Genomic DNA, 20,269 nt, shown 5'->3' on the forward strand with positions numbered 1-20,269 from the left:
AATTGGAGCCTGCAGCACCGGAGTCAACAAATATTTTTTTGGAAATACAAAGCCGGGAGGCATGTGAAGCCTTAAAAGATCGGCTTGGCGATACTGAAGGATTAGTGCATGATGCCACATGGCACCATAGGACTACATGCAAACATCACACGCAGGCCGGAGCACACAGAAAAATCAAACAAGTGCACATTCTACCACTACAGCAGCCAAGAAGGAATGGATGGGAAACGCTGCATACCAAGTAGGCGGGAACAGATGGCAACCTCAGGGCTAAACACACCCCAAGGACCTGTTTGGATGTGTGGGTTTATTTGCAAGTGTGTGTGGGGAGTGACATGTGGCAAAACAGTGCAATATTGGGTTGGAGGGGTGAAAAAAAAAATCACTTTTTTTCATATTTGCTTAAACTGTGACTATAATCTGACGATAGCACATGAGTGATATGATCTGTGAAAATAAATCAGACCCCTGCCCCATCTAAGCGCAGAAGAAGACTCAAAACCAAGTGCCTGATCTATTCTAGACCCACGGCAGCCAATGGATGTGGAACGACACCTGACTGGTCGGGAAAGAGACTGAACTGGTCAAGAAACTGCATGGGAGGAGTTTGTGAAGCCGTGGAGAAGGACTTGGAAGAAATTCTGGTCCACCATCCGATGTCTGAGAAGGAGGAAATTGCGACTTGGGTGAGAAAAATATTTTGAACACTAAAAAATGGGGACTGATATTTACATCTTTTACTGCCACACATTTATAAAAAAAACAACCCCGACAGCACTAGCTGATTTCGAGCATTTGAACTCATCTGTCATTAGAAAAAAAAAGTGTTTCTACCTTATTCCGTTCTTTAGTAATCACCATTTGAAAATAAGTCTCATTTGAGTGACAATCAAACAAAAATAGACAAACAAGGAGAAAACAAAGCTTTTTGTGAAAAGAAACATTTTGTGCACAACAGTGACTTTGATACTAATATTTTTTGTTTAGTGATGCTCTGAATTAGATCTAATGTGACAAAGTCTTTGATCATTCACATCATCCTTGAAAACTTTCTATTTCATCAGATTTATCATGTTTCTATGTAATTCCATACACTGGCAGCCCATTGAAAAGACAATGCTGCCATCTGCTGGCCATAGTTAGTGGCTGTTTTTGATTCCACAAGCCATTGACCAGGCAGCACTGCACTTAGACGTTGCACTGCCATTGATAAAAAACAAACATAGGTGATGTCGATTAAGGTTTATGGCGGCATACATTGTGAATTTAGTAATCGTTATTAAACGTTTTTGGTGGTCAAAGAGTTATTTGAAAAAAACTAGTCTTGTTTTTTTCACTCAGAAATTCCAAGTCAATTTGACAAGATTTTACTAGTTTATATATATTTAAAAATAATAATAAAAAAGTTACTCAAGCGTTGCACAAAATCATGACCTTCATCTTGGGAGACAGCCACGCTACCACCTGAGCCATGCCACTCTTGCTGCTTACTATTGCAGTGTTCCCTCGCTACTTATTATTTGTATTTGGGTCCAAAATTCAAAATTCATACACAACAGGGTATATCTTGGTTGTACCTTGTTATTTTTCACATGTTTTTCAGAGATTGTTACTCACCCTATCCTTTGTTTGTTTATTTATTTATTTATTTATATACGCCCCCCTCTTTGCGGAAATTCACCCATCAAATCCACCAACAAAATCTAAATAATAATAAAATAAAAAATAATACAATAAAAGGAAAAAAGAAGCAAAAAAAAAAATTGTTACTAATCTAATTCACCCCAACCTGCCACACCTCCCTTCCTCCATTGCTTTTGAGTGGCTTTGGAGTGCGAATGTCGTTGTTTATGTATTTATTCATTGTAAAGCAGGGATTACTGACTTTACAAGGTCACTCAAACACATGAGTGAATCGCGTATTGACTGAAATGTAAATACGGGCTTGCTGCCGTCCTTCCCTGTCAATCCCGGGGAGCAAAACTGTGTTTTTCCTTAAAGTGCTGATGAGTGTGTGGAGATGGGGGGTGGGGGGTGTGGTGTGGTGGGGGGGGGTCAAATGATCTCAGAGAAAAGCAGAAAAGCATAAAATGAGATGTTGATATCGATTTGACAATCTAATGACAGAGGGCATCTTCCAGAGATAGTAATTGGGCTGATGGATGTACAATTATTAAACAGGACCTAAACTAAAGTTTCTTTCACACAAATGATAATTTCCACTTTTTCCTAATTTCACATTTTCACCCCAAGTCCCAAATTAATTAAGAGCCATTTACATAGTATATTTAGCTCCTCTATCCATATTTCTCACGAATTCAAATAATTCCAACTTAGAGCTATTCAACCCATTCAGAACATCTTGGGAAATATTTTTAAACATTCTATTAAATATCACTTTTTAGGAATACTTCATATTTTCAAACTGAAATTTCAAATTCATGAGACATGTTTAGTTCCTGACATTTCTTTTCAAACTTTTTAAAACATTCCACGTTCAATCTGTTCAGCTCATTCATGGCTTTTTGGAAATTATTGTTTACATTCCCCAAATCATCTACCTTTCCAGTTGTTCTCCATTTTCTAAGACGAAAATCCAAAATTAAGTTACATTTAGCACCTCCTTCCAAAGTTCTCAACAGATTCAAAACTATTCAGTTTCAAACTCTCCAACCATTTATTAAACTTTGTATCCCCGAATCCCGATTGTTTTCTGTATTCCACATTTTCAGATAAGACACTTGTTCAAGACACTTCCTAAATTAATGCACACATTTTAAAATTTTAATCTAAGGGTACACACACATACAGATAATTGGGCTGTTTGTGTCCCAATCACAATTTGTCCTGGCAATCTTAATGAACGTGTTGAGTATTTACACATTTAACTGATTACATTGATTAAAGAATTCTGTATTTTTAAATTTTCCAATTCTTAAACATTTCCTACATTAAAAGTACCACACTGCTGATGCGAACATCCCCCGCATTATGTGCATGATCCCCTCCATCCGTCTTTTCACGCGTTCTGTCACGGCTGTGACAACCTACACAGTGAAGCCAAAGTGGACTCATCGGTCCGTCTGTCAGCAGCAAAGGTCAATTGTGGGTTAGGGGGAGGAGGGAGACGAGCGAGAGGACAGCGTGAGATCAAGGACGTGAGGGTGAGGTAATTATCATGTGACCTCCTACAAGTCAAGTTCAAATGAGCCCGGTAAACAACTATCGTAGCTTCAAAAGGGAGAATGTGTTCATATTTTAGCAGCGAAGTGGAACCACTATCGTCGAGTCGACCTCAAGCTTTGAAAAGCAATCACACATATATACACTCGTTGCTCAACATTAGGTAGCCCTGTACAAATGTGATCCAATACAAGAGAAATATATTTATTATATTTTATTTTTATTTTTCAAAATGCAGGGGTGGTAATTCTTAAAATACCAATAAAAAAATAATGGAAATTTTATATTTTGATATAATAATAATAATAATAATAATAATAACAATAATAATAATAATAATAATAATAATAATAATAATAATAATTTAGTTTACATACGGTTCACTAAATGTACATATTTGTGTTTTCAAATTCTTTAAAAATTATATTAATGATTTCTAAATATTTGTTATATTCAGTGCCATTATGCCATATCATTTCTAAAATAAGTTATTATTGGCGTCAATAGGTCATCATTGATGTTGCTGGCGGCCTTTTATATTTACGTTGGAGAAACAAGGCCAATATTTAAAGGGATACTTCCATCCATCCATCCATTTTCTTGACCGCTTATTCCTCACAAGGGTCGCGAGGGCTGCTGGTGCCTATCTCAGCTGGCTCTGGGCAGTAGACTGGACTGGTTGCCAACCAATCGCAGTTAAAGGGATACTTTTCACTGAATAATTTTCAGCAGTGAAAAGTTAATATTTTGTCCAGAATGAATTTGATAACTTCATTTTTTTTTTAATTTTATTTTTTTTATAATTAATACCTTTAAAAAGTAATTTTTCTACTTGTTGTCGACTGATGATGATGACATCACCTGTGCTGAGGAAGTAGGTAACGGCCAATCATGGCTCACCTGTTTTCTGTGTTTGGTCAGTAAACTGCGCCATGATTGGTCGTTACCTACTTCCTCAGCACAGGTGATGTCATCATCAGTCAACAGCAAGTAACAAAATATTAACTTTTTACTGCTGAAAATGTCTGAACGAGTTAAGTATCCCTTTAAATTAAAATGAAATTACATTTCATAGGGAAAAAAAATACCCAATTCATTTATTAACTGGAATTTTTTTCTGCATTTAATCTTATTATACTGTAAAGGTCAATAAAATAGTGATTTGTTAATTTGTAGTAAATCTATTGTGAAAATTAAATTCAATCGTCATGATCCTTCGCTTCAACATGTTGAACGTCGGTTTGTTTTTGTCTGCTGCATTTCTGTCATGCATCTCCCTGGACGCCTGGCTGCCGATGTCACATATTTATTCAGTTGGGCTGCTTAACCCCCCCCCCAAAAAAACATACACACACAAAAACATGGCCGGCGGCTTCACATCGGCTCATGGCGGCCGATCCTGCTTGCACCTGATAAAAGTTTTACTTCGCCTCCTCCGCAAATAGGATCAGTAGGATTCCTTTGAGACAGAGGATGTTCAGTTCAGCCCCGACATGTGCGCAGAAACACGCTTCGCGCTCACAAGGATAAACGCCTTGCGTAAGAGCGAAGAGGAGCATCTGTCGAAAAGAGCCGATTAATATGCGGCGTAAACACTGACTGTGCCAATTGATTGAATTAAGAAAAGGTCTGAGGCCTTTTAGTCAACTTGGGTAAACTGGTGTAAGTGGTCGCCGTTGGTTGATTGGGGTACAGACCAGGTACATGCAGGCCAGGTGTGTCCAAACTTTTTACTCCAAGGACATAAAAAAAAAAAGAAGTTTGTGAGGGCCATGTTGACATTCGACATGGAGGAGGTCAATACGCAACGCACACGCAAGCGGTGTAATTGCACCATTCGAATGAATGGAATCTAATTGGTTGAGTCGCCGGAACGCAGCGCAGCCGCACCGCAGCCGCACCGCAGCCGCATCCGGTGTAATCCAGGGTTATCTGTTTTGCATGGAAACCCACCAACTTCGGGCATCTGTGTATTGTTTTTATTCTATAACCCCTACCTTTGACTAAAACAACAACAACACAATACTATTATTTTGAACACAAATGTAGGTCCTATTCCTGCTTTCTCGTGGCTAATCCATGACTACTTAGCTGCGGCGCAGAGAGCAGCTGGGTGAAGCCCAGCAGGACGTGCGGAAGATGCATTAGCAAGCATGCGGAGTGAGCGAGAGGCACTTTTTCTTTTCCCTGACTTGGTGTTTCCACGCTCGCTGACTGCGCCTTGCCAGCCGAGTAAGTGCACAGGTAAGCGTCCATCTTATTGGTGCAGACTGTGATGGAAGAGGCTCCGGATCGACTCGGGCGTGCCGCTCATTGATTGGCCATTTCTCGTCGCACTCTCAGCTAAACTTCGGCAGCTCCCACGTTATTGTGGCGCTCTCGCAGTTTTTTTCGGGGTGAAATGACATTTATATGATGTCACCTGTAAAAACGATCCAAAAGAGCGACACCCTTTCTTGAGACAGACTTGGAGCACTATTTCTCCCCCTCATCCCACCCAGAGGAGTTTTAGGGATTAAACATAATCTCTTCATTTCCAACATGGTCCTGTCTGTCTCGCATAGTTCTTGTCATTTCCTTCCTTCTCTGAGCATCCTGCCGGCTGAGTGAGAGTTGGCTTATTTATGCAAAGATTGAGAACAGACTCGAGAGATTTTCTTCGAAACACAACAGGATGGAAAATACTTGCGAAGCGGGACAACAAACTGCCAGATATGACAGTGATTGTGAATGGCAAGCGTAATCTGACATGACCATCTATTTCTCATGAAACGAAAACAGTCTGTAATGCAACCTGACGACTTGAGCTGTAGTTTAGAATTTTACATTATCGTTCAAGGAGAAATGATGTAAAGTTGGATATGCAACCATTCAGTTTATTTTTTGCTTTGACTTTTCAAGTTGTGTGTTTCAAACAACAAAATGTTTTCCTAAGAAAGGTACGCTAGCTTAATGGGCTAACATTTAGCATTGATTGTTGCAGTGACCCCAACTCTTGAAGAAACGGATATTTGAACACAAAGACATGTGGACAATATCACATCACTCACAGGCATATACTGTATTCTTTATCCTCTGCAAAAAGAGACAAAATATCATTGAATTTTATCGGGTCATTAATACTATTGGCTGTTCTTACTTCCTCATACTGCCACCCGGTGGCCAGAGTGGGTTCACCGAAAGGTGCGGCAGAATGAATAGAAACATTAAATCATGATGCACAAACTGTTTGAAGTAAATTTGTTATTGCACTATGTTTGTACAAAGTATGTTTATTACAGAGCTATTTTTCTTATACAGTACATTACAATTTATTGATTTATTTATTTTTGGGTGCTGATGCAGTAGATTGTTCGCTCCACCTCCAACAGTAGAAAAACAACAACGGCTAACATTTAAGTATAAGTGTATAATAAATACTTTTTTATGCCTAAAATTAAATTTGGAGATTTTTTTTGCATATAACACAAGTGTATTAAGCGATATAATGATGCAATATAATTTTTTATATATAACATGCTACGCAGAGATGTACAGAGGACCCCTACTAAATGCACGAGTTAGAGACCAGGCCGGCCCACAAATAGTGAAAATATGTGTATAATTGATGAATATTGAAATGCATAGGGAAAGTACTAAAAACATCAAATAAAAAATATCTAAAATGAAAAAAAAAAAAAAACTCTTGAGAAACTCATTTTTTTCCCCCCAAAAAAGTGGGCTGAGATGAAAATATAGAAAGAAAAAAAAAATTGAATTTAAGAATCCGCGGGTGCCAATCAGCAAGCATTTAGGAGAGCACTGTATTATGATACGACGCACTGCAATGTGTTGTAATTAAATCTGATATATTACGAGACGTGATGTTATGATACATTACGTTGCAATGCATTGCCAACTTGCCGTAAGTTCATTGTATTTATTACGATACGTATAACGGGTTTTAGATTAGATTCTTATTTTATTTTCTACTTTCTTCTTCTACGTTGAGACACATTACGCTATCAAATTTCAGTTATTATTACTATTCCAGATTTCTTTGCATTGAGCAAGTGGACTTAAAGTTGTGTCCATTCAGTGCATTTTTCCTCCCTTTAGTAACGGTGATGCAGCAGCATTCAAGTGAATGATGACTCAGTTTATATGGATTTGATTGCAGCCCACAAAGCAGGCTGCATTCTCAAGGCTGCCAACGAGCATCAACATTTTACTCCCTCTGTCTCTTCTGAAATCATTTCCCCATCTCCGTATTCCTCGCTCTTGCTTAATTATTCCCCCCTTCCCAATTCCAGCAAATGTATTTATTTGTTTATTCCCCCCCCTCACTGTTCTTAGTGTCTCTCTCTGATTTCCCAGGAAACCTAGCAGCAGCTGTGGACATTTCCCGACTTGAACACCCGCTTAATATATCTCGATCCAACCATGCGGGTATGCACACATGAGCTTGATTATTCGAATTATTCCATGTGGCCTACCTGGGAATGATGTGGAAATACAATTATTTGTTTAAAGTGAACTCCCTGTCCCTCAGTATGTGGCAACAGACGTTTATGAAACCAAATTAATTATCTGTGCCAGTTCCCACAGGACAGCCCAGAAAAAAAAACAACAACAACAAAACCCAGACAAACGCCTCGTCGCAGATTTGTACAGGAGATTGGAACATAGGTCTCATGTGACTCGCAGCCATCCTCATCTGCGTATCCATGTGTATGTGTGTGCGTGAGTGATTATGTCGTTGCATTCTTACAGGTCAACATCTTAACAGGCGTGTCACTTCATGGACACAGGACATTCACATTAGAAGTCGCATTTATTTTGCTAATGCTTTTTTTTTTTTTTTTTTTTAAACTAAACTTGTGGTATTTGAGCCCAAATTGGGCTCTGCTCTTGAAGTGTGATAACTAAGTCAATTCGGAATATATTTTTTACTTTCAACTACTCAAAATGTTCAGTGGCATCAGACCTATCCATAAATATATATAGTTTTGTTTTATTTTGGGTTTTTTTATACCCTTTATAGACAATAAAAGCAGTTTTGTGTTATAAAAAAAATTAAAATCGGCACATTTCATATATGACATTATCGGAGCCTTGAAAAAGTCAATACATCATCACAGCAGCATTTTTTTTTATGCATGCCTGTTTTTTGACAATGGTTTACAGTATATACATAAAAAATATATAATGGGAGTCAATGCGACCAAAATGGGCTTTTTATAAAGAAATTTGGTAAAAATCTCCCTCTCTCATTTGCAGTAATGAAATTACCGCATGGTGCTGCCATTTCGAACCTCTACATTTTATGACAATCTGCTGAAATTTTTAGCTTTCTAGTGTGTTTTTTTTAATGCTTTTTCTTCGCTATAAGAAACACATCACCTACATAAAAAACAAAAAACAAAATGAGACAAATACTAATTGTCTTCTCTGTTGTGTGTCAAACTTACAAGACATTTTATCAGAAATACAAACTTTTTTTTTTTTAAAGACCAAAACAGCCCAACAGTGAAGGTCAAGGTGCTGAAACACTCTCATAGCGCCGTTAATCCGTTGACTGTTCAATGCTTATTTTACTGCATAGTTTTTAGCTAAGTTAGTAGTATAAAATATTAGCCCACTTGCCAAAAGTGACGATGGTAGAGCCAAATGGTACAGTTTGATGTAAACAGTGTATTTGTGATATATTTTAAAAGCTGAACTTCCTATTGACAAAACCCAATATAAATCCCCACCCTTGAAGTTTAAAACATATTTAATTGCATTAACACATCTAAAATGATTTAAAAAATAAAACGAGGTTGACACAAATGGAGACGAGGAGGTTAATGGGTGAACAAGAATGCGTCAGCCCATTCCCGGAAAACAAGATTCACCTCCGTCGAGTTTGACAACCTCAGCCATCATCCACTCTTCCTACAGATCCAGAAATAGTCCAGCATCCCGTTCGGCGGCGTCTCAACGCGATACACGAGGTTAAGTACAAAGACGGTTGATGCTGACGGTGCCTGGAAGGTGGGTGGCTATGGGGGGGGGAGAGGTTAGCGGAGTGGGTGTTCCCAGTGATTCATACAAGCCGGTCCTGCTTTCAATCATATGTCTGTAGATGTCATCCACCTATGCCTGTGTTGGGGAGTTCACAAGCTATCGATTGAGCCCGAAATGCTAACTCGGAGGAGGTTTAGATGCCTGGCCAACCACCATTGTTTTTTTTCCCTCACATATTTTCCTCTTTTTTTCTTTTTTTTTTTAAATACTGTATTAGACTGTGATAGGAGCTGGATTACATATATATATATATATATATATATATATATATATATATATATATATATATATATATATATATATATATATATATATATATATATATATATATATATATATGTTTAATTCAGGGCTAACGATAACCGATATTTAACCGGCTGTTCATTTGTAGTAAAATAATTTTTTTTTTAATTTTAGCATCAAGATTTAAAAACTTAAAACTTTGTTGAAATGCTAAAAAAGCATGTTTGTTAAAAAGAAAGCAAAAGGTAACATTTTGAACATTTTGAAGTTTTTTTTTTTTTTCATTTTAAACAAAGAAGATAGACAGCTTCGTTTTAAAATTATAACTAAATTTCCAGGAGTCATGTGTTAAGCTAAAATAAAAAAAACTAAGCAAGGAACTCCCTAAAGTTTTGTACAATAATTAAAGTTTTTGAAAAATGTAAACAAAACTGATATATTAAACTTTCACTTTTTTGGTTTTAATTTCTTAATTTTTAAAAATGTTTTAAAGCTGTTGAACGCAGACAATTGAATTTCAAATCTTACTGCCACATGTGGCCGAAAAATGGAACTGCATGCTCCCTTCCTCACACACACAATGCACACATGACGTCAGAGAGGGCGGGAAACTGGAACCCGAATCCTATCTGAAAACTATTGGCCAAAGGCTTGCATCAGTACCCATTTGTGAACAGCTAAGGTGGTAATCAACTAATTAGAAGATGTTTAGGTTAAGCTAGTTTTAAAATGGATGGTTGTTCGTCTCTGTGTGCCCTGCGATTGGCTGGCAACCAGTCCAGGGTGTCCCCTGCCTACTGCCCAGAGCCAGCTGAGATAGGCGCCAGCACCCCCCGCGACCCTTGTGAGGAATAAGCGGTCAAGAAAATGGATGGATGGATGGATAGTTTTAAAATGATCACTTGCATGCGAACAAATACAGCAATTTTATTTTATTTTTTCAGGGTTCTTAAAATGTTTCAAAAGATCTTCGCAGGTAATAAAAATTGTCTGAACATGTTCAAAATTTCTTTGCGACAAATAAAAACTGAAAATCTTTGTAACTTTTTGCAACATTTTACGAACCTTGACAAAACCACCAAATTCGCTATGTTCACAAGCATTTGCCGCTCAGTGAGATATAATTGACAATCAGATTTAGTCAAAAATGGCAAATATATAATATCGACCACTGGTTAAACCTACTATTAAATTATATCTTAATGGAAAAAATCTCTGCTTTAAATAAAAATCAAGTATCAAGATTTAAACAAATATGGTCTAGGTAGAATATTTTAATCTTAATTTGGCAATTTAATTCTGCCTAGATTCTGCCTGTTAACGAGAGCCACCACATCATTATAACTTCTGTATTTGCTGCTTCTGTATTTGGTATTTTGTAACTGATTGTTTTTATTTTTATATAGGGGGGAAAAAAAAGAGGCAAATATAGGCACCAATAATTGGCCCAAAAAATAATCGGATTATCCCTACCTAAAGTTAGTCCCACCTAATTATTGGCCTCACCCCCCAAACCCCCCTCAACCAAAAAGGTATTGAGCTGGTTTCTAATTCGCTGGTCAAAGTTTTGGCTCTGTCTGAGCTCCTCAAAGATTTGGTCTCGACTTGGAGCAATGTAGTTTTTCCCAGTGTCTCGGTTTTCACTCACTATACACCCCTCCAAGTCTCTGTCCTGACTAAGTTTCAACCTGCATTGGTCTTAACACCTCAAAGTATCACTTTCAACTCTGTCGGCTTACTGAAGTCTTGGCCTTGACTTTGTCTCAAGCTCACAAAGTTTCGGTCAAATATGTGTCCTTGGCAACATCACAACCTTGTTCATCATACGGTGTTTCCTCACCCTCCGTTGACTTTTTTTTTTTTTTTTTTGGCTCTTCTTTGGTCTCCTTTCCAAGGTCTTTCATTCAGCATGTGAGATAACAAATAGTCCAGTCAAGTCGAGAGGGGCCGGGCTGCCAGGATGGCAGTTTATGAACGCCCAAGCTCAGCCTGGGAGAGAAAGGTAATTTCACGCTCGACAGAACGGGCTCCAGTTCCAACGTTGTCCCCGTGATTAATTAGGCTTTTTAACAGGAACAAACCTGGAGCCAGGTGAAGATGTTAATTTTCTCAGCGTTATGCAGACAATATAGTCACGGGGCTGTTTAACACTCATGCACACGCACACACGTACCTGTAAATGAGCACGTGTGCGCGGTGCTGTTGACAAGAAAGACTGCAAAATGTTCAACATTATTATTGTTTTCCTTGTAGTAGTCTTCTTAAAAAAATTTCAAGGTGGGATTAAAATGCTCATTGTCAATGCCTGTAGATATAGACCGCTTCCTGGGCCTAATTTAAGTGATCAATTCAAGACCAATTTTCACATTTTGTGAAAAGTGCTCTTTCAATAAAGTGGAGTTGAGTAGCCCTTCGTAACGTATTCAAAGGAACAACTCTGTGCTTTTTCTTTGGCTTTTGTTAGATGGAGAAGGAATAAAAGAACCTGCACAAGAAAGTTTGTGAAGCAAGCTATAAAGAGATTCTATATAGTCGCATTGCTGTGGAAAGTAAAATGCGAGCGTCACAGGAGCGGAAGGAAGAGGACGGAGGCTGGGGGTCAACGTTGCATTAGAAAGCAGCTCAACCGATGCCACACACAAACATGCACGCTTACACACACAACAACCTGACTCATCCACTCTCAATCATTATATAACACCAATCTAGAAGTGTCTGGCTTTGTGGATTCGATATAAAAGAGATTATCCGGGATGTCTTGATGGATTCTTTGGCTACTTTTTATTTTTCCAGTTTACTGATGAGTGTCCATTAACTGTTACATTTATTGTTAGAACTAGGGGTGTCGGGCGATTAATTTTTTTTAATCATAATTAATCACATGGACTTCAATAGTTAACTCACGATTAATCACAAACTTTATATGTGTTATATATTTTTTCTGTGCTTGTGAGTGTGGATGGTTGTTCGTCTCTGTGTGCCCTGCGATTGGCTGGCAACCAGTCCAGGGTATCCCCCGCCTACTGCCCAGAGCCAGCTGAGATAGGCGCCAGCACCCCCCGCGACCCTTGTGAGGAATAAGCGCTCAAGAAAATGGATGGATGGATGGAATTTCATCATAATGCCTAAAATTAAGTTAAAATTACAAATATTATTTTAAAAAAAAACATTTTTTTTAAAAAAACGAGTGTGATGTTGATTTGTATTGAGATAATTTTCTGCCACTAGATGGCATAATTGCATTCATAAGACGGTGACAACTCAGTGCATTTCATTAATTTAATCTAATCTTTAACATGAAGCAACTTGTGGAATTCTGCACATTTTCAAAATTGTAAAATACAACTTGGCCCCAGTTTCCACATATTTATGCATGATTATTAAATTTATTACTGCTAAATTGACGTGGATGCGTCTGCTGCGTTGCGACTGGAATTCCCCCAGTAAAGGCTTTGCAAGTTAGGGTCAGTTATTTATCGCTAATCACTCAAAAAAAAAAAATGTGGGGTAGGAGGAACTTTAACTCAAAATGAATGCACTTATTTTGTCACCCCTAATAACAACATAAATGTCACGGCTAGTCATGAATATCAGAGAGTCGTCATTTTAAAAGCACTTTTGTTTTTGTTTTATTTCCTTAACAAAACAATTATTTGGCAATTTGAGTTATTTCATGAACTAGAGTAATCTTGGTTTAGTTTAGCTAGATAGATATTGGCCCCCTGGATGTATGTTGTGGAGTAGGCCTACCGTGCTGTGATTGGCCAGTACAGCTAACTAACTCCCATTTACTCCATATTTCGTTCTGGATTAATCCAGCGCACGCAAAACTGTCGTGTTTTCCACAAGGACCTTGTTGAAAACGAGCCCCCCCATCCCCCCGGAACTCTCCACAAAGGTAATCAGACGCAAAACACATCTTCCTTATCTGCGGCCGGCTCCTAACAAGCACATAATTGCTAATATCTTTGCTGAGCCGGAGAAGGAACACCCCAGAGACGAGCTATGTATATACAGCCTGATGGAGAGATAAGAGCGCGTTGCTATAGAAACTAAGATTTCTTCTTAGTGTGTTGGAGTGTGAGGCACTCGCACATGCATTCACATGCGCACACGCACGATCGCTGGGAAACTACTTGAAAAGTTTGTTTGCTTTTCTTTTCTACTCTCCAGTCAAGATGAATGTGGGGAATATTTTTCATCAAATATGGAGATAAATGATTCGGGTAAAAGATGCTCGTTTATATTTTGTATTTAGGGGGAAATGAGGAGTGTTAACAACCACCTTTCTTGGATTTTTTTCCATTTGAACCCTGTTGCTAGCTAAAACAGGAGCAAGGACCGACACATACAAAACTGTCTCTCAGATGAAGCTTCGGATTACAGTTGTTTCTTTCCTCACAGATATTTTGGACAAATGATTAGGGATGTAACGATATCCAAATATCACGATACGATATTATCACGATATGAAGCGATAATTATCAAGATATTGTGGGGAGGTTGGCGATACAAAAAAATGGTCACAATATTGTAAAAAAAAAAAAATATGAGCTCACACTAAAAAAAAAAAAAATCACACACACAATATTGTGTTTTTGTACATTACAGTAATGCATATAAACAAGCTACAATCTCTAATAAGACAATATTGAGAAAACTTACTTACTAATGCACGCACATATTTCCTCCACATGTTATAAGCATATTACGTTCCCCTTCATCTAACCAATAGCGTGGATCTTAATTAAACATTGAAGGACCAAAATTAAATTCTTTAATATTTTTTTTTATTATATATATTATATTATGATTATATTATACATTTTAATTTATATTCTTTATTTATTTAATATTATCAATTATTATGTAGATTGTTAATTACTATTATTATTATTAATGATTTAATTGTGAAAATTAAACTGCACTAAAAAATAAGCCACCAGAGGGTGCTAGAACTGCACAAATGGAAATGAACGTGACTTTTTAAAAAGATGCGCTGCTTTTAATATCGTGACATGATGGCGGCGATATATTGTGGCAATTTTAATATCGCGATATCACGATATTGCTGTTATCGTTGGCTTATACGGGTTTTCCTTTCCACACGTTTAGCTAGAGACGTGTGATTATTTTTGTGCTTTAAAGTTTTCCTCTTTGTTTATTGTTTAGTGTGTCTTTGTTATACTCACTCTTGAAATGAGTAATAATTGGAAAATAAATGCAATCAGAATTAACATAAATTAAATTGACATCCCAAAGTGGGTTCTTGATTGAATTTGTACTCTGCGTGATTTGCAAATGTATTACCAGTTCTCTGATATGTTTTTCTTTTTCGCGCAGGGGGAATTCATTTCAAGTTATGATGACTTACCTGTTATTAATTACCGTCTGTCAAGGTGCGACACATCTTGGTTAGCAAGTGCGTGTTGCAGGCTTTCAGGACGTGCGTGTGCACGCTCGTTGTCCCCATTGCGAGCGGTTCACCTTCCTGTCAGCTTGAGCACTGCGCCAAGACGGGAGGAGCAGGAGGAGCGTATATGTGCATGGCTAATGTAATTCCACCTCACCAGATGGCCCAGCTTTTCTGAAAAAGAGAAAAAAAAAATAACAACACCTTTTTTTAAAAAAAAAAAAAACTGATTTGCTCTCTCATCCCTCCTAACTGCTGTATTCTTGCTCGCTTTTTTTCTGCAACATTCTTCATATCCTTTTTTTTCCTACCCCCTCTTTTTTTTTACCCTCATATATAACTTCTCCAGGCATTTTTCATCGGAGGACACTTTCCAGCCCTTCTTCCTTTCCCGGACCGACATGTGATCTTAAACGCCCGCTCATTATCATCGATCAATGGCTCGCCTTCTGACGCAGCATTTCGGCCTCCTGTTCTGCAATGGTGATGCGATCACGCACACGCAGACACACAAACACACACACATATACCACGAGATCCCACTTGCTTTTTATACGTGCGCCATCTGGATCAATCACATAGACTTTATGTCCGGTTAAAGACTGACATGTTTCCTGCTCGCTGCTGTAAATAAGAAGCGAGAGGGCAAATGGATGGTTCGACCCATGAAAGGTTGGACCATTTAAACCCAGAAAGATGGCCATGAAATGATAAATACACGGTTTCCTCAAATAATGATTTTTACTGGGAAGAAAGTTACTTAAAAAAAAATAATAATAATTAGTAAATGTAAACATGCACACACGGTAGACTAAAGGTTAGCACGCACACCTCACAGTTTTGAATCTCATGTGAAGCTTGCATTTGTCACGAGCTTGTGTTTTCTTTTTTCTTTTTTTTAACCCGGCGATTGTAACTTATCTTTTTCTTTTAAGACACTATTACATGTGTAATGTAAATATAATGATGTATGTATGAACTAAATGGTAGTTAGTGTTTGTTTACCTAATAATAATCGCTAGCATGTTAATGCTGATCGTGATTGCTTACCATTTAGCGTAGGCTAATTTTGTTGGTGTTTAACTCATTCAAACCCAAAAACGTGTAAACATGTTTTTAATACTTCGTCCTTCACTTCCAAAAACGTATTTACACATTTTTTAATGTCTTTTTTTATGCAAGAGAATATAGAGGGCTTTAATACAACTTCTGACATGAAGAGGTGGCTTAAAGCAATGGTAGTTAGATATAAAAAAAATAAAAATAAAATAAAATAAGGCCAGCAGGTGGCAGCAGAGTATAAGAGATCAGCCAGGGCCATGTTGCAACAAGCTCTTTTTGTCAGTGTTTTCACCAGGAATGTGAATAATGATAAAACTTAGCTATATTCTAATGCTAATTGCTGCAAAACGGAAAGCTGTATCAATGTATTTTTTTTCCGAATGAAAGAAGAGACTCTAATCTTTCTTTTGGTATGTTCCATGTTTTTATAGCAATAGAACACAATATTCTGTGGGCCTTGCAAAATCGGTCAAAATCCAGTGTAAAGCCAGGCGCAAAGGTGGTTCAGTGAAAATGGCTGGGAGGGAATTAGTTAATAATGCATATGTACAAAAGATCATAAATAATTAATAGTAGGGCTGCACGATATATCGAAAAAATATCGCCATCGCGATGATGGCACACGCGATATGCCCATCGCAAAGACGTGCGATAAGTTAATAAATTAATACTTTGTTATTGGTAGTGTATTCTTAATGCTTGGTTGCACGTTAGCGTCTATCTGAGTTAACCCAATCAGACGCGACCTCAAATACGTAGCGTCACTCACCTCCCTAGATACTGCTCTCCTATTGGCTAGAGCGGCCCACAGCGACCAGTGAGCAACTCCGCAGCCGTGGATAGAGGAAGCTGCAAAGGCTGACGCGGCAGAGGGAGAAATGAACGAGAACGACAACAATGAACTACTTGTGCCTAAAAAAATAGCACGTCTACAATATGGGACTACTTCGGCTTCAGAAGAGATGACTTGTCACAGACGCAAGTGCTGTGCAAGTCATGTCGAAGAATAGTGGCTACGTCAAGAGGAAACACAACCAATCTACACAGCCACACGCAGTACAACCACAAGAAGCTATACGAGTCATTCAAATCGAAGACCCCCAAAACTACTGACGCGAAGGCAAGTTATAAAATAGCAAACCCACAGACAACCATTAATGACAGTTTTGCGAGCGTCACACCTTACGAGAAAACCTCCAAGCGCTACAAAGCCATTACCGCAGCTGTTACACGTTTTGTGGCCAAATGCATGATACCGATTAGCACTGTGGATAAAGAAGCTTTTTTGGATCTAATGAAGGACGTAGACCGGAGATACGTGGTGCCATCGCGAACCTACTTCTCACAAGTGGCCATTCCACAGATGTACGACGCATGTGTAACGACTGTCAGCTGCATCAAATGTAATTTTTCGCTATCACCACGGTCCAGTCGCATAACGGAACCATTTATGAGCACTTTGTTTTCAAGAATTATTATATACATGTATATTTTTTATACATCATTTCATTTAAACACAGGATTTTATTTTTATTTAATTTAAATATAGAGAACACCACTCATGCTTGGGCACTTTATTTTATAATATTTTATTTTAAATAATACAGTAAACCATAAATGTTTAAGCTCCTGTTTTGAGATGTTTACAATTTTTGAACAAACATTGAAAATATGTAAAACTGAGATCAGTTTGAGCAATGTGTGACTGTGAATTTATATTTTTAATTCACAGAATACCTGTTACATTTTAAAGCTCTGCATGGTTGTCACCCATGGCTATGCTTGAATAAAATAACTGATTAGGAGTAATATATATATTTTTGTGTGTTTTTTTTAACTCTCAAGTTTATGGTAACAATTGTTTAAAAAGTTAAATGTTTGCAACCTCGTAAATTTAGTATCAATTACAACTGTGTAGATTAGATCATTAAAAGCTTATTTACTTCAGTACAAGATAAGGAAAATGTAATTTTAGAGATGTGTTAAATATCGCAATAATATCGATATCGCGATAATCAACACCCATATCGCATATCGCATGTTTTTTCAATATCGTGCAGCCCTAATTAATAGTTATATCTTCTCAGTTAAACTATTGTAGATATAATAATTAGTGTTGTTCCGATACCGATACTGGTATCAGCAGAGGCCCCGATACTGCATTAAAACAGTGGTATTGGTATCACTCACAAGTAACATACAGATACCAGAGAAAAAAACAAACAAAAAACCTTAGGTATTGATATCGGCCGATTCTGCAAAGCTGGGTATCGGTATCGGGGGCCAAAAAACGGTATCGGAACAACACTAATAATAATGTATGTGTGAACTAAGTGGTGTTCATTATACCTTAAATGGTAATCGCTATCGTGCTAATGCTAATCGTGATTGCTAACCGTTTAGTATTGTATTTTGGTGGTGTTTTGTTTGATAATGCATATGTAGAGAAGGCAATACATAATAATTAGTTTTGTCCACTCAATTCAACTCATGTTCAACCTTAGTGGATGAGCACACCAAAATGAATAAATAAATAAATTAGAAAATATACATTCAGAAAATATTCAGAAAATAGTTTTGGGGAGCAAACCCTAATTTTTAAATGTAAAACACTTTTTGTTACTTTATTCCTGTTTTTTTTTTTCATTTTCAATTAATTGGTAATGATGACAATGACAATTCATAATTGATGCCCAATTTTATGTGGATTTTCACGCTTCGCGGGCCAGCCCGATCCCTATCCCTCGCAAATAATGCCAGGTTGTTAGCTCGTTCGCGGCTAATGCTATGCTGCGATGCCCTGGTTAAAATCCATTCTCTCATCTTTTGGTTTTGTTATCCGCGCATATGAAAGATGTTATTCCAGCCTTTTATCTTCCCTTCAGTGCCTCTCCTCTTATTAGAACAACACATCACATCTGGAGGCGTCAGCAAAGGGTCAGCAGTATGAGCCTTGCGCAATACCGCCAATAAAAAATGAGTTGATTTAATGCTGTAAATATACTGTTCCAGTAATGTAGAACTCCGCCTCTTTTTCACTCCTCTCGTTCCCTTTTGTTGACTCGTTCACAATTCCCTCCTCGGAGATTTGGGCTCATTTTAAACAGCGCGCAGTGTGTGGAGACACTCCTCACACAGGATTGCTGGAAGTAGAATGATGCCAGCAGAAACACACTACACAGGAGATATGTTGAACTTATGATGTGGTATGCTTTGGATTATTATGAGTCATTCATTTCCATAAACAGAGTGATGGATAGGAAATACATGCATCTCACTGTGCACTGCTTTTTGCATTCCCACACACACCTTAAAGGGATCGAATTGCAGCATCCCTGCACCTGCAGACGCATCAACCTTTTTAATATTCTCTCATATAATAGGATAATGGTGTCAGTGACCTCTGCCGCCTCAGGCTCTCGGAGGAGTTTATGAAGATGAAACAAAGTGGTTTACATCATCCCGGTGATCTGTCAAGTGTATTTTAGACTATGTAATATTCACCGAGTTTTGAGGGGTTGTCTTGCTTTTCGATGATGCTTAAGATATGAAAAAGAGGATGTAAGAAGAAAAAACGTGCATAAAATAATACTTTGTGGGCACAGAGTAGGTGTGATGCACACATGAAATGCAAATGAATACGATATAAAAACCATTGGACAGTTGGGAAAGCAAATCAACTTCTCCAGAAAATGGTTCTCAAACTGGAGTCTAGGGACCCCCAGGAGGTCCGCAAAATAGTTAAAATTGGCTTTCAGTGATCCCTTCACGTACCATTAGAGGGCGTCTGTGTCCACCATCTACACCAGTGGTGTCCAAACTACGGCCCCGGGGCTATTTGCGGCCCGTCGTCCATTTTTTAGTGGCTCGCGACATATGCTAAAAAATGGCATTTGACTCAAAGGTTATTTTAGTTAACTAAAACTAACGAAAAAACTAAAATTCAAAAAAGTATTTTGCCAATGAAATAAAATAAAAAAGAAGATGCTTTTTAAAAAAAGAAAACTAACTGAAACTACATTTTATGTTTACAAAACTAACTAAAATAAAACTAATTATAGCAAAAATGTCCTTCGTTTTAGTCTTTGGTAATTATTTTAAAGCATGAGCCTTTGGGGATGATTTTAAATGTGATTTTTCATAGATTTGTTTTGATATAAACTGAAATAATGATGTCGCGCCCATGGCGTTTTTTAAATATTGCGCACAAGTAATACACATTAAAAAAACTAAAACTAATACTGAAACTAATTAAACTAAAACTAAATTTTTATTAACTAAAACTAATAAAAAATTAACAGAACCACCCTGAAAACTAAT

At 37.6% G+C, this 20,269-nt stretch overlaps 1 long non-coding RNA gene across 2 annotated transcripts in view; it reads right to left on the reverse strand.

Moving 5' to 3' along the window:
- The window catches only part of LOC144031301 (uncharacterized), a 169,324-nt gene that overhangs the window by 29,932 nt on the left and 119,123 nt on the right, over positions 1-20,269 (reverse strand). For both annotated transcript variants that reach the window (XR_013287491.1, XR_013287490.1), the window contains one exon: positions 14,849-15,061. This is a non-coding gene — a long non-coding RNA (uncharacterized LOC144031301). The remainder of the gene's footprint in view (positions 1-14,848; positions 15,062-20,269) is intronic.

This window comes from Festucalex cinctus, chromosome 12 (genome assembly GCF_051991245.1).
Source record: "Festucalex cinctus isolate MCC-2025b chromosome 12, RoL_Fcin_1.0, whole genome shotgun sequence".
NCBI lineage: Eukaryota > Metazoa > Chordata > Actinopteri > Syngnathiformes > Syngnathidae > Festucalex > Festucalex cinctus.